The sequence below is a fragment of the Wasmannia auropunctata genome, unplaced genomic scaffold (genome assembly GCF_000956235.1).
Source record: "Wasmannia auropunctata unplaced genomic scaffold, wasmannia.A_1.0 LD334204.1, whole genome shotgun sequence".
Taxonomy (NCBI): Eukaryota; Metazoa; Arthropoda; class Insecta; order Hymenoptera; family Formicidae; genus Wasmannia; species Wasmannia auropunctata.
In genome coordinates, this window is record NW_012028686.1 from 1,683,414 (window position 1) to 1,697,673 (window position 14,260).

At 31.9% G+C, this 14,260-nt stretch overlaps 1 protein-coding gene across 1 annotated transcript in view; it reads right to left on the reverse strand.

Moving 5' to 3' along the window:
• LOC105459217 (sodium bicarbonate cotransporter 3) overlaps positions 1-7,631 on the reverse strand; it is a 54,989-nt gene extending 47,358 nt beyond the window's left edge. Inside the window, exons 1-2 of the mRNA XM_011705061.1 lie at positions 7,424-7,631; positions 3,629-3,716 (exon numbers count right to left, since the gene is read on the reverse strand). The gene's annotated coding sequence lies outside the window, so the exon portion shown is untranslated. The remainder of the gene's footprint in view (positions 1-3,628; positions 3,717-7,423) is intronic.
• Positions 7,632-14,260: the final 6,629 nt, after the last annotated feature.

The window sequence follows — 14,260 nt, forward strand, 5'->3', positions numbered from 1 at the left end:
CACCTTTGCAATAATAGGTTTGACGTACGGATGCGAATGCGAGGATTGCCTTGTACAAGCATACACGTGGAACACAGCGGTGGCATTTATGATTAGCTCCGAAGAAGGGAGAGCGATTTGCATGCTATGACGTTTCGCATTAGAACCGTGCATCGTGCCTGTTATTTCCTACTTGTTTCAATTATTTTTTGAAGTATTATTTGTATTTATATGTATATCGATAATATATCGAGCCTCTCACTCTCTTACTTTTGTGATAAACGTTAATTTTGCATATACATTACCTATCTCGTTAGTGAAAATTTTAAAGAAACTAAAATAACTTTGCATTACAGTGTAAATATTTAATTGTTAGTAAAATAGAGAAATCACAATATCGTTGTACTTCCTTTACTTCTAAGAAGAATCTGTCAAAATAGAAATTTTGATCAAATGTAACGGCCACTGTACATAAATAATGCCATTGGGAATAAATAATGTAGCCTGTTAGGAAATAATGCAATAATGCTGTTCGAACATTACTGATTCCGATAAAATCTTGGTTACTGCTTCAGCGCATATGTGACAAATAGTGCATATGTCATAAATAATTAATCGCGCAATGAGATGCGAAATGAATATTTCATACTGCGTTTATGGTCACACCCACGGGAGAATACGATCAATTTGTTTATTCGTGCAGTATTATACATATATCCAGAAACCGTGTGTATCCCTACATATTCATGAAAACTAAATTAACTTATTGAACTTTTTAGTATCTATAATTGAATTGTTACAAAGAAAAAATTGCTAGAAGTATGTACAATCGTGGACAGATCGGTTTGCGACACTTTTTTTTTATAGGTTTTTAATAATATATTTAATATAAATAATATATATTTTATAGGTAACTAATATTTTGCAAATGCGAACCACGATTGTACTATCTTTAGTCTAGAGACAATATAACACCAATCGTGGTTCGCATTTGCAAAATATTAGTGCGTTTTGAAACCTATAAAAAAAAGTATCGCAACCGATCTGTCCACGATTGTACCACTTTATACGTACCACTTTACTCATTAGTATATTGTGGACTCTTTGTGTATAAAATAATCAATAATCCTCAAATCTCGTTTTGCCTGAATAAAAGTTTTTCCATTCGTTATATATATATATATATATATATATATCCATTCGTTATATATATATATATATATATAATATATATCTTCGCGTTTTTATATCTTCAATCGGAATTCAGCACTGTTTAGAAAATGAAATTGACACGTGCGTTTTATAATGATAAAATCGATATTAAATCGATTGAAGAATCTTTTGTCGTCACGAAGAATTTATGCAAATTTTTTTCCTCGCCCGTTGTGCAATCGTTCATTTAAATTTCTTATTATGCAAATCTATCGATCTCGACAGCATGTGTGTGCAATCGTTCATCTTTTTGTGTTACGAGCGGTGCAAACCGCTGAGAACCAGAGGCAGCGAGTTAATACTAATTTCGATGATAATACGGGCTTAATTAGGCGCAGATGCTTTCGCACGCCAGATAAAAGTGAAAAAAAAAGCGCTCGAAATCCGAGATATTGCGCATCATTGCCACGAGTTTCGTTATCAGGTTACGGTATAGCTGCGGAAGACAATTGTGCCTGTCAATTGAAGGAACGATCTGTTATCACTGCTGCGGTGCTTGATGAGAGACATGACACGCAGTCTAGAATCAGAGAATTTGAATAATGCAAACTTTCGCGCAAACAGTATTGTCGCGGTGTACAATGTGTTTCGCAGTCACCGCTCATATCTTTCTAATTGTTAGATACATATGATACACGATTTTTTTCTGACTTTTTCATCCAACGAAATGTGTTCGCATTTTGTGTCATTACATCATTTGCGTTATGTTGAATCATTCGTTCGCACGTGTCGGAAAACTAGTAAGGAGAACCATAACTATGAATATATGTAAGTCATTCTCGTATTATTTAACAAAACGCTTTTTGATGAGATATTTATTGAAGAATTTCGTATCCTAAAAGTTCACTCACGCACTACAACTATGTGTGTGATTTTTATTAAAATTTAATCGAAAATCAATGTTGTAAAATTTGAATTTTTAACATCCTAAGAAAGTTTCTAATAAAGCTCTTAGTGAAAGTTTTATTAGGTGAAATTTTATTGGGTGAACTCCAACAAGCGAAGTTCTCAATTATCAGCAACTCAGGAAAGTATTAATGTGTTGAATGTATAAGTAAGCTTGTCTACAAAATTTTCATCAAAAGGAAATTTAATGCGGCATTCTTAAATATCTATTCATGACTCGCGTAACGTGTACGAGGCGGAGTTTTCATTCTTTACAGCCCCCCTCGCATTAAACCGCTCTCAATTAGAGTCTGTTTAGGCACCGTGAGTCTTTTTAGAGCCAATCAGTACGCACTAAAGACTCGTAAACAGTGTCCTGTCACCGACGTCTCATCATTTTCCTCGTTATCTCTCGGCTCATCCTTGTCTGATAAATTAGACGGTACAGGACCAGTATACATGTTACGTCGTACGCGAGCTCAATTTAACGTGTATCTCGTACAAACGCGTGATTAGATGATAATGCCCGACCGTCAGTCCCATTATAATGGCACGTAAGTCGATCGGCCAAAGCCGGTGGAATCTTTTGATAACTGTGTCGCAGACAACGTAAAGTCCAAAATCGGGACGTCTCTAAGACGGTTTTTTAGACGCCTTTCAAACGAGACTCTTTTTCGCAAACATGTTTTTAAGGCGTCTCTTAGATGTCTCATGTCCCGTTTTTGGTCTTTATGTCGTCTGGGTGTGGCACGTGACTCACACGCCAAACAACTTATATCACGCATCATTAATTCAGGAATACTCTCGTTTCGGATAATCGATGGATATACATAATATTTCCCCTCCCTTTTTCTCTACATAAAAATAATGAACGATATCACATTAAATCGCTCAATTTGTCTCTACATCCAACTGTGTAGAACATGTAAATACGCTTGCTTAATCGCAAGTGTTTGTTACACATCTGTTGCTTTATTTACGTATTTAAAGCAATGCAAATTTTATGACGCGACGCTGACGGATTAAACGGATTGCGACGATTACATAATCTATGACAGACTGGTCTCTCGATTAAATTTTCAAAGATACACTCCTGCAGACCAAATGTTATACCTTATCGAATCCAGCCAGGACTCGATAAGGTATAACATTCTGTTTTGGCATATCGTTACGTTTCTCATATTTTTCATATTTTAAAATATCTAATATTTTTGAACAATAAAATGAGAAATAGTAGACCATTAATATATTTATTAATATTGTTTTGGTTATAATTTATTATTTCCGTGTAAAACTAACGTGAAATGTAATAAAAACTTTTACAATACCGAATTTCGAATACTATAATAATATACTAATTCGAATTACTTCATAATCCTGTGATCACACCAATAATATGCAATAATAATTAATGCCTAATAATTAATGATAATTTGATTATATTATTATTCACTGCACATACCCAATTTAATGTGACATTGGCATTCATAGCATTCGAAATACCTTATTGCAAAGAGACTTTAACATATTCGCTATACATATGCGTACTTACCTCCTGATTTACTAGCAGTCTTGAATGCACCCTGATTGTAATTTTCTTTCCTTCTGGTCGATCACGTTCTATCAAACAGCCGGCATAACTATAGGAGAGAAAAAGAGAAAGACGTCACACTTCATACATGCGAATAAAATCGACAACTGGATTTGAATCAACAACAGAAGTTTCGAGGTTCTCTAATTGAAACATATATTCTTTCATGGTTCTCTCATGCGTGACATTTTAAAAAGTTCATGCTGACAAAAGAAAATTGAAGAACATGTTTTTTGTTATTGGAAATAAACTTGTCTCGTTTTATTTTCTTGAATAAGAGAGGAAAAGATCAAGAGGAAGAATTAAATATAGAAATATTTACAAAGATGTTGCGTTCAAAGTACTCTCATCGACGTGAGAAATTACGTAGGAAGAGACTTCTCTCAAGTTAAATTTAGAGGAATCGAAAAATATAATTAAATCTGAGATTGTCTTTAGTTCAATTAAGTTAAATTTCAAGTTGACACATTCGTAAGGAAGAAATTGTGCTACAATTGTAAAAAGTTGAATTTATTAAAATTAAATCTTACAACGAAGTCGATATAGCTCTTGGGGGAGAACAACGCCGAGGGATTCGAATAGAATTAAAAGATGGTAGCTTTAAACATGCGAACCGTCGATTCACCAGAGTTTAACGTCGCGTCGCCTTGACCTGGCGGCGGCGAATTGCAGGGATAAATGCCGCCTATAAAAAGCCGTCGTTACAAATTCATGCAACCTTCACTACCTCCGCCCTATCGCTCGCAACTGCCACGAGCTCGGAACGATCGAACGCGAGCCGCCCTTCGCCCTGTCACCGAGCGCGACAATGACTTTCGCCTCAGTTCCTATCTAAGGATGTGCTTGCGATGCAAACTGATAGTTGACAAGCACGATCGGTTTGCCCCAGAAACTTTTCACAATTTTAGCACGTTGTATTTTATATAAGTAAACGTATACCTCCTACAAATTTTTATATAAATTTGTTATCTAAATTGTTATCAAATATTTCTTTTGACACAATAAATTTTTATAGATTGTTCTTAGCATCGATATCGCTTTAACACCAATACTGGCAGGGAATCAGAGATAATATCGATGCACTTAAGCTATTGAATAAAAATGATAATAGAGCTTCTTGTTATCAATAATTCCGCGATACATTTTACGTTTAATGACATACTATATACATATGTTAACTAGTTATTCTTATTATTAATTGATACATTTTACGTTTAATGACATACTATATACATATGTTAACTAGTTATTCTTATTATTAATTGATCACAAAAACCTTTTCATCATTACGAGTGACACTTGTACATCTGAATGATATGGACGATTAAATGGATCGATACTTTATTACAGTTAAGTATATACTTCAATCTTACTGCAGACAAATGTCGACACAAATTAAGCCTGATTTATGCTGCAACGTACACATAATTTTTTTTATTTAAGTCTGTACCAATACGGTGTGTATGTATTAAAAGTACAAGTTGTGACATTTGTTTACAAAAAAGGAAACCTATCAACATTGAATTTCAAGCTATTGCATTCTCAAGATGTGAAAGTAAATTTATAATATTGATATAAAATACACGTGAGTATTTCAGATATTCTTTTCTCTTGTACTCTTCTTTTTTTTTCGTTATCAACATTGTGAACATTGCATGATCTCTAATTAGCAAAATAACTTTAAAAAATAATAAAATAACACACACAGATTAAAATAGTACAAAAGTATTAAAGCGTACGGCATTTAAAGTCGAGTTTAAATGATAAGCAAAAAAAGTCTCGGGTGTAGCGAGTTCAGCGGCACTTATCGCTTGGGAAAGTTTAGTGCACTCTCGGTAAAAGTCGCGTGCACAGCTGCTGGCTGCTGCTGCAAGCTGGAACGCGGCGCGGCGGGCACAGGACACAGTACAACGTGGTAAATTATTTTTCATTTCCGGTCGCGTGACAGATGGCAAAATAAGACGTCAATTTGAAACGCGATGACAAAGAAACACGCTTGCAGCAAATTTTTCGAAGACATCGAACTGCAGCAATAAACGAGGGTATCGGATTTCAATGATGTGCGGGTTGTTATTCGAAAGGTGTACGTATTCGAGAGAGAGAGAGAGAGAGAGAAAAAGAGAGAAATGATAATACTTTATTTTATATCCATGAACGCGCTCAAGGTATGTACATATCCGTGTTATTCTTGTATGGTATTTTTCTTTCAAAAGCAAAAATGTGGCAAAAGAGAAGAAACGTCAAGCTGAATGAATGATGAACATTTAAGGATATTTCGAATTTGGCTGTTTCCCCTTTATTATTTGTTATAAGAATATTTCATCACTGTCATAATTTTTTTTTTCAGTTACACATTCTTCATATAGTTTTCTCATTTTTTTACCAAAAAGAATCTTGTAGCTTTTTTATGTTTAAAACTATTTCTCAAAATTCAAAAAATTTTATGCAAACGTAATTATATTATTAGAGATAATAAGAGAAGTCTTAAAAATGTTCTCGCTGAAGATCTCTTTGTGTCAAAGGAGTACTTCTGTTGTACACTTGCTCTTTTTAATAATATTAAAAATATCTAGCCTCATTATAATGCTCTTTGAAGCGTATTGTTAATGCTCTGCACGTGTAAACCGACAACTTAATAACAATGTGGCGTGCGAAAAACGTGGTTCTTCAAGAAAAAAAATATAAATCTTTTTTCGATAAATAAAAAATCCAAATCTCATCGCTTCAAAGTAAATTAAGTTTAAAATTAAGATCACTTTGATCACTTTTTAATAAATAAAATTATAAATACTCTATATCATCGGACGTAAATGCATAACGGACACTATACAAATTATTCGCAATGTACGGCATGATTATATGATGAGTCAAATTAGTCAAATAATGAGAAAAATTAATAAAACACCATATCTAGAAAGGATGATTATTCTTCCTTACAAAGGAATAATATTTCCTCTTATTGTGAAATTATAATAATACAGATATTTTATCGCGAGATATTTTTTAAATCTATTTTAATTAATCCATGAAAAATACCCACAAATATATATGTATATTATTTAAAAGTATACTGAAAAAAAGATATTTTTTGCAAAATATTAAACTATTAAATTTTGTAATAATGAAAAAATTAAAGAAAATTTAAATAACAAAAATAAAAATATATATACATTAGTACATTAAGTACATTAAAATAAGTGTTTTTACATTAAATAAATACGTATTTAAATAGAATAAAAAAGAATTATAAACAGAAAATTTAATTTACCGCAAAAGGTGTTCTTTTATAAGTGAAGAAAATGAAAAGACAACTTCTTGTTTATTATCAAATATATTATTTAAAAAAAGAAGAAAAAATAGAATGCAATGAGACAGAAACGACTTTTACATGCGTCATAAAGAAGTCAATTAATATATAATTTATTTATATTTGATGACTTGATAAACTATTGAATGAAGTTATCGAAATAATTGTCTCTTCGTTTTTTTTTCTAGAATCAAAACACTAGCCATGACGTAAAGACGTAAAAGTCCTTATTTATAAATAACTTAATCAAATATGAACAAATCTATTGTTAATACAATACACCAATTGAACACGTACTACAGAAATGGGGAGAAGCGGAATAAAAGCACGAATGTATACTGTATCAAAAAAGAAAAGGGAGAGAGAAGCGAGACCAAAGATAACACACACACACACACACACACACAAACGAGATTTTTCCACACGATAGCAAGCAAATCGAAGAGTACCTCTCGTGTATACCCGGATGTATCACAGAATGAAGATGAAAGAAAAGTGCATCGGGCAAGCGAGAGCGGGTAAGGCACGTCGCGCACGAGATCTAGCGATCCTTCTTTCCCGGTCGGCAGGCGACTCGCATCCTCCCTGCCAGGTGAGGACGAAAGGAGAACGCCGGCGGATAACGACGGCGATCCCGTGCCAACCCTCGGGCCGCCTTTGCACGAAGGATCGACGGTGGCGAGCGTGCAGCGCGTGTCCGCGGCGCGAGAGTACTGCTTCTCGCAAAAGGTGGAGGCGCCTGCACGCTCTTCGGTATTGATCCACGTGGACGACACTCCTCCTCGTTCGTCCGACCAGCCCCGCCGTCTCTTAGCGTTAGCGTCCATCGGCGATCCGCCGCGTACCAAGTATCTCCGGTTGATTCATCGTCCAATCTGCCTGCCTGCTTGGATCCACGGGGATTTCCTTGACAGATCGAATAATTATCATTTACACGGACACGGTTGGATGAAGAAGATGAAGGATTAGTCAAGCTTGCGGGACACAAGTTGACGAAGCAGTGATTAACCCTGTAGTACTCGCAGCTGCGATCTTTTGTATGTAACGCAGAAACATAATCAAAAAAAGAGATTAAACATAAAATATATAAATTGAAGAAATTTTATTTATTATCTCTACCCTTTATTTCCCATACTTTTTCAATTGAATTAAATTTCCTGGAAGTCTATGATGATATTATAATATATTTTATTATGAATTATGTATCATTTACATTATTTTGTATCTTATTATATATGTATAAATATTCAATATTTCATATTTTCCTATTAACATAAATATTTATAAAACTATTATTATGCTCTCTTATGTATACATAATTTCATGTAATATTTATTAATAAACAGATCAGGCATTACTAATTACCTTTATCTAAATATGTAAACAAAGAAAAAATACATATTTTAAGATCAAATTTCTCTCTCTTCTCAAAGTATTGATTTTAGCTATTGGGTGCTGATTCAGCTGTAAATGGCCAATAGCATCCAAATTGCAGTTTTATTCCGAAAACACTTCAGATCAATATCCAATTTTGAAGGTTTATTATAATCAAAATTTGAATTCGCTCGTGTCTACATGCATATATACAGATCTATCTATTTACATTATAAAGTGTATTCAGAGCAAACGGTACAGACTGTATCTTTAAAGTATACGTTTGGGGGTGGCTCGACAGGACGCTGGCACGGCAGGGAGAAAGGATGTCTGAAGGTCGTTCATTGCCCCCGAAGAGTACGAACTACCGACTGAAAGCTAATTGCGTTAATTTCTTGCGTTTAAGTTTAATAGATTTATTCGCGTTTGTGAGCGGGTTAAAGAAGATAGAAAATTACATTACGGATATAAATCTTTTCAGAAAAACACATATATAAATTTTACATTTATTATCAAAAACGATGGTTTTAGTATCTCTTTATGTCTAAAGCACATGTTAAGAAATTATTTGGGATAAGCGTACAAGATATATAAGTAATAAATTTAAAAAATTAATTTTATTTGTCTCAGATTTACAAATAAAATAATTCTTCTTTAATTTATTATTGTTCTAGTTAATTTAGATTTAACTAAAAGTAATTAAATTACGATAAGTGGCTTTTTATAGTAATTATTTATTACGTAACAACAAATTATAAAGTTAATTTTATCTTATGCTACAATATTATTAGATATATTATGTAATACGTTAATTATATTCAAAACCTGTATTCAAGGTGGTTATAATATAAGAAGTAGATATAATTTTCGTATTATATTGGATTATATATATAAAATGTTCTCTCCTTCGTTGGTTACTTTTTTATGATCAAACTTCTCTAATTCTAAGTAACGAAGAAAGTTAAAGAAAGTTAACTCTAATAAAAAAGTTTTATATCCTACAGAAAAATATATTATATATCTTGATGTGCGAAATAGAATAACGAAACCTGAAGCTGCTTTCCAGGGTGGAACGGAAGGTAGAAAATTCTTCTTCCTATAATGCAAATCGTTCTTCAGTCCTGATATGAATATATAATATCTCGAAGAAGCGTCTAAAATCGGTTATTACCAGACGTCTGTCAAGGAATGAGCCTATTATGTTGAAAGCAAGTTGGCTGAGCTCCACTCAAGTGCACTTTGTAAATGTCGAATTCTTTTTGAGAAGAAAATGACGAAAGTTGTAGATTACATCGATTTAAAAAGCGCGATTATATAGTCGACTCATGCGATGCTTCATTTACGAATTGATTTCACTGTTCATATCAAGAGTAATTCTAAAATTGCAAAATAAATTTTAATACCATTTTATAATAAAATATGTTATCGAACTAAGTAATCGAATAAAAAAAAAGGAATTAAATAAATAAATTTATTTAATTTTTGTTTCTGTTTATTATACATAGATTTATAGTAGAATTATCGTTTATTAATTAATTATTGTAAGATTATTATATATATTCGGTAGATTTGCTCGATTTCTGTTATCAAACTTTCATCATTACAGATTCTGGCGACAGCTAGAACTTTAGTATAAATTAGATTTGAGAACGCAGTCGAATCAATTTGCTGTAATGTACTAATCAAATTAATCACTAAATGGTGGCATATTGTTAACTCTTACATAGATATATCCATACAAAATTTATTCAATATTACTACATATATAAAAGGCTCTAAAAAAACAGAAAAAAGATCTAATTTGAGACACAATAATTATTTAGAAATTAGGATTATGTGTATAATATATATATATATATATATATATCTCTCTTCTGATCTATACGATATTTAATTTTAATTTATGAAATAAAAATCAAATTGAATATGCAATTTACATGTATTTATTAATTAAAATTATTATGTAATTGTATCTTGCAATGATATAAAGTATGACCAACAGTTAACACTGTTTTTTTCAAAGCAAAAATCTTGTCTATTATACAAATTGGCCTTTTACCATGATAATTAACTGGATGTTGGTAACTTATTTAATTGAAAATTTTTGTTACATCGATATAGCAGATTCCTGCAATAATGCTGTTCAGTTGTTTTATGTATTATTAATCTGTTTTTACATATATTTACATTCTTGCTTTAATAATTCTTTCTTTATTATTAAATCGGTGTCATTAATTTGCATCTTTTGTTCTTTATTATATTTTTATTCGCATTTTAGATGTAGCTTCACGTATTAGATCAACAATAATTCCGGTAGATGGCAATATCATACTGACAAGATCAAAAGAAAATAAATAATTAAATGAAATTATTGTATAAAAGAAAAATTTATATAAAGTTATAAAATATATAATATAAAATATATATACATACATAAAAACATATAGCAATATAATGAATACAAAGATAAATTCTCTCTCATCTATAAATTTCTTTAAGTTTAAATATACATATATTTCTTTTTCTTTAATTGTTAAATAATTTGTTGTGTATTTTTTATGTTAATTGTTACTTCTTAGATATATATATTAATATTTACTCATCTTATTTTTTAGAATAATTTTTTTCAAAAAGTATATCATATATGAAAATTATTTATTTAATACAAATGAAAACAGCTTAGAATAGTTATATTCTAATGCAGAAGTGCTTTGCATAAATATTTTTTTATTTTACGCTGGAAATTATCTGTAAAAAAAAGTACATTTTTAAACTACTGCATAAATAGCGCTCTAAATAATGGATATTTATATTTATCTTCTATAATATACGCGCATAACCCAAACATAAAAACAGATAAATAAGCATTACAAAAAAAAAAGAAAATATATAATTTCATAAACGTCCTGTTACTTCAAAACACTATTTTAAAAAATTAATCGCTTGTCATTCTATAGAACACATTTGACTTGACAAACGCTACAATAGAATAAGCGTCGTTCTGGTTCCAAAGATCGGTATCCTAAGAAAATTGGTTAAAGCTGTTAAGCTGTTAAGCTGTTAAGCACGCATTCTTTCTGACAGGTCTAAGGGTTCGATCATCTCACCATCTTAAGAAAACAATCGCGCGAGTTTCTCTCGCTTCATAGCTAACGCGAAAAGTCCTGGCAAAATTGAACGGCAATGTGAATGGGAGCCCTAAACCGAGATGGTTATGAACCGAAAGAATAACACGGAAGCGAGATCTCGGGGATAGCCCTTCGAACGGTGACGATGAGAAAGAATCAGATAAGGAAGCGTGGCTCTTCCATTGACATTTCCTTTGTTTAAGAATCGAGATAAGACCCGGGCAAGGTCCGTGTGCGGAAGGTCCTATGTTTGAGCACGGGCAGGAACAAACCGGGCGCACCTCCTTTCCTCTCGCTCTCGAGTCAAATATTATCGGGTGCGCGTATATACGTATGTATTTATCCGCATAGTTTACTCCGGACACCTGCCAGCAACCTATAGATCAGCACCTCGACTCTCCACCTAACCATTGCAATGACTGAAGCGTTGATAAAGTTTCTTGTAAAGTAAATGATCGATGATCCTTAGCTGACAGATGACCTTTAATTGCTATTTTTTAATTATAGTACAGTAAGTATCTCTTTTTCCTTTCAACCATCATTTATTATATCTTTGTGAAATTAAAACACAGATGACGACTGGCTTATCGCAACTGTGCGGTCAAGAGATGTAATTATTTATATTAATGTAATATACTCAAACGAAACAACTTTAGTTGAATCGTTCAATGCAGAGAAATGTTCAAATTTCAAATTCAAACATAGTTAAAAGTTAATCCGTTTGATCGATTCGAGTTAAAAAATTTAATTCTTTGAATAAGATAATAGAAATAATAATATTACATAAAATAATTAGAAATATATTTATTTTGCAATCTATTTATCGAGAGACTCTTAGAAATTTATTTTAATAATAAACACAATCATAAAAACAATTATAATTTTAATTTAAAGTAATTTTTCCACAAAGTAAAATCCGTGTTCGGGAAAGATTGGGAACATACAATCTTTTTGTGAAAATCGATGTCATCGTGTAGACAGGTCCTGTATTTGCAATGCACTTGTGGCGGTGCAAGCTTGAGGCTGGCTCGAATGACATCGATGGGCACCGTAGCATAGTTTTCCCGGCCACATTGCTAGGTCAAATATTTGCTGGAAGGTGGAAGAGTCCTCTTTAAATTCCACTGGGCAATCGGCGCCTCAACGTTCAAAATAATCTTGGAGTTTAAAGCTCCTCCTTTAGGATCAACAGAGATCATAACGAGATGATCCTTTAACGGTATGCTGTCTCCCATGTTATACACTTAAGAATAACGACAGTTTATCGTGACACTAAAATAATTTCGCATATAGGATAAAAATGTAAATGATAAATACACGAACATCATTATTTACTACAAAGATACGTAAAACATAATATGATAACAAAACTATGGTAATATTTATATTAATATCTTGCATAACTTTTTACGTTAAAATAAAATTAAAAAAAAAATTTGTATATTTATTATAAATAAAAGAAGTTAAGAAAGCATGTATAGCAGTAAATTATATAATAATGAAACGTTAATTTATTGAAAGAAGTCATGACATCTCATCTTAAATATAATTTCATTAAAGGAATGAATTTATGCATATAAATTATGAATAATTAATATGGTTATAAACCAAAACTAAAAATTAAATGTGATAGTTATCAAATTGTAGAAGTGACAATTTCGAAATTGTGCCCGCAAGTAATCCACAAAATTGCGTATGTCATTTCAACATCCCGAGAATGGCTTTTTCTTTTTATTGCAGGGTAACGGCAATCGAGAGCTCGAATTTCGTTCCCAGGACCGGTGCGCACGTTTGTGCTACGCAGGATTAAGCAATCACATGGACTGATGGTACCTTGATAGCGATGCTAATGTCGGGTCGAAAGGGCCTAGCACGCGTTTATGGCCCTACCGTTTGCTTAGGCAAATCGAAGACATTCGCGGTCGAAGGACGAGTATATGTATCTTCGGTGCCGGAAACCGTCAGCCTGCAATAAAGAACTATTACAGTGGCATCCAAATAGCGAAGCCTACTCATAAAAAACGCATTTCTGTTGCTTTTAATGGCAACACGTAGTTATGACTAAATGGGCCAGAAAAAACATCTGGTGGTACATAAAATGAAGAGAAGAAATAAAAAAGAATAAAAATTCTTCTTTCTGCTCAAATTTTTTAAATATATTTTCTATATTGTATTATAATTTATTAAATTCTTATGTATTTTTTTCTTTCTCTTTCTCTTTCTTTGTAACTTAAAAGACAATTAGAAAACATAAAAATATAATTTTTTTGAAATTATTCAAAATGTTGTAATAGAACTTATACTCCTTTCTTTAAAGATTATAATAAGATTAATAAGAAATTGCACTAGTAACAAATATATTGCTAAAAGTAATAAGATATCTAACCAATTGTATACAGCATAAACATGTGAAAACGCAATGCTTTCTAATTATTCTGATTAGTAATATGTTTAATGTATTACATTACGTGAATAAGTAAATGCAAATTATAGATATACTTAAATTATAAATTCTTTTAAATTTTTGGTTCGCTTTTTCATAAACTTTTTCTTTGCTCTTTATTAAATATACATTATCTTCATTATTTAAAATATTTAAAAAAAAATAAACAAAGATTATTTGCAATGATAAGAAGCTATAGCGTTTAAAGTCGCACGAATCCATTTGTTTCAGGTTCGTGCTATTCACTAACCGGAACGATCGCGAGATATCATTTCAGAATCAGTGGACTATTAGAAGGTTGAAGGTTCCGATGATCGATGACGGTGCGCGTCTCTATGTGG